Consider the following 2,500-nt stretch of genomic DNA (forward strand, 5'->3'; position numbering starts at 1 on the left):
CGCAAAAACGTGGGGCAAATATATTACGCGGAAGAGTTATAACAGACCGAGCCCCACTGCATGGGGGGAGTCTTTGTCACTAATGTACACAGATGGAACATTTTGGACTGGAACCAGATTACCCGTACACACGGCGCTGATTAGTAATCAATGCAGAGCCATCAAACTACAGCAAATATACACAACTGTCCGTATACATGCTGAAAGAGTCTGCCCAAAATGGGAACCACACGTCAGCCAGACACTCTGATCACGCACCACTCTCTGCTTCTAACAGGCGCACATACAATATGTAAGCACCAGCATGGAACAACATCCAGTGCATCTTCTCCGCCACATTACACAATCCACACTATCACAACCAGACCAGGAGGTCCGTGCGGAAAATACAATATCCCAGCCTTTCGACATCCACCATTGCGCAGACCAGGCACCAACACCCACACATGTCCTATACAACGGTGCACCCAACATCACAATAGTACCTCCTGTCACAGCGCACAAACAATGACATGAGTCAAAGACACAGGTCTCACACAAGCATAGAATTGGAGCGCCGCCTCTAATAAGCCAAAGGTGCATCCTGACGTGACAAATCTGATCATGTCACAAGCATTCACTTACTATAATCACTATCAACGAACCTGCCGCCCCCGCCCCCCCCCCCCCCTACACCTTTCCGTACAACAACGTGTAACCTAACCTAACCTAACCTAACCTATGTTGTACCTTAACCTAACCTATGTTGTACCTTAACCTAACCTATGTTGTACCTTAACCTAACCTATGTTGTACCTTAACCTAACCTATGTTGTACCTTAACCTAACCTATGTTGTACCTTAACCTAACCTATGTTGTACCTTAACCTAACCCATGTTGTACCTTAACCTAACCCATGTTGTACCTTAACCTAACCCATGTTGTACCTTAACCTAACCCATGTTGTACCTTAACCTAACCCATGTTGTACCTTAACCTAACCCATGTTGTGCCTCAACCTAACCCATGTTGTGCCTCAACCTAACCCATGTTGTGCCTCAACCTAACCCATGTTGTGCCTTAACCTAACCCATGTTGTGCCTCAACCTAACCCATGTTGTGCCTTAACCTAACCCATGTTGTGCCTTAACCTAACCCATGTTGTGCCTTAACCTAACCCATGTTGTGCCTTAACCTAACCCATGTTGTGCCTTAACCTAACCCATGTTGTGCCTTAACCTAACCCATGTTGTGCCTTAACCTAACCCATGTTGTGCCTTAACCTAACCCATGTTGTCGCCTTAACGTAACCCACGTTGTCGCCTAAACCTGCTCTGTAATTGTTATACGACTCGTTCAATTACTGTAGTGTTGCCCACCCGCAACCCTCGCAATATAGTTCGCTACTCGCACTGCCCGCACCCCTGTGTATCGCTTCATGTTAAACACCTTGCAAGTCTTGCTCACTTTCCACATGCTCCTGCTGTACACTGTAATGTGGATGGCAGCAGGACGTACATGCCGCCCCTCCCCACGTCCCCACCTTGCCCCCTGCCTTCGCAAGCTGGTTGGTGAGAAGTTTGCATGTTCAATGCCCTTCGCATGCGACGTACTCAGGCTACGTTGTGGTGCGGCCTGTGTCAACTGTCCGCTGATGTCGTACGCGTGAACCACAATCTGTACTGCACATTCGTCCTTATGTACTGAATGATACATCGTGGCACATGTGTGACCGCACAACGACTGCGCCCAAAAACGGCGGACCATACAGTGCAAATATTGTGCACGCAGCTACGTGTCGTCTCCCTATGAGAGCTGGATTGCAGTGTGGTACGCCATAGAGACGTGTGGGAGGAACGGACGCCGTGGATGGCGATCAGCATGAGCTGTCTGTTGATGTATTCGGACCTAGTCGTCTCTCCTCACACACCGTGATGGCATGGTGCACCGCGTTCCATATCTGCGACATGCTACAGAGGCCGGTTGACAGTCGTTCGAGCAATGGACATCGCATACGTACGGGGGCCACCTTCCACGTATTGTCTAGGCGTGCACATTTTGTTGCGTGTATGTGGGCAGACGTAGTGTGGCGTGACACCTGACACAGGCATGCAATAATCGTTGAAGTTGCAAATGGCGATGGACGCCTGCGTTTTCTGGTGAAGTTACGCAAATGAACAAATGGTAACCTGTTGTGGTGCGGTTGTTCTCGCTAGGGGTGAATCGGTGATGGCGACGATAGGTTGAGGTACTAACCGGTTGTTCCAGCGATACCCACCATGCCGACGAAACTGAACGGCATCTGGGTGTGAAGCGATACGCGGCGGTGGCTGGGTGGGACCGTCCCCGGCCGGTGAGGGGGCGCCTCCCGGCGTGCTGGCCGCGCGGTGCGTGGGCGCACGCGCTACAGCCGGCTGGTGGGGGCGGCCAGTGGCAGGCGCGCCGGCCGACGGACGCGGCAGGCGTCGCAGCTGCGCGCCGGCGCACCCTGCGCGCGGCGCCGTGCGGCCAAAGTAGGTC

Source organism: Schistocerca piceifrons, unplaced genomic scaffold, assembly GCF_021461385.2.
Source record: "Schistocerca piceifrons isolate TAMUIC-IGC-003096 unplaced genomic scaffold, iqSchPice1.1 HiC_scaffold_1416, whole genome shotgun sequence".
Lineage (NCBI taxonomy): Eukaryota > Metazoa > Arthropoda > Insecta > Orthoptera > Acrididae > Schistocerca > Schistocerca piceifrons.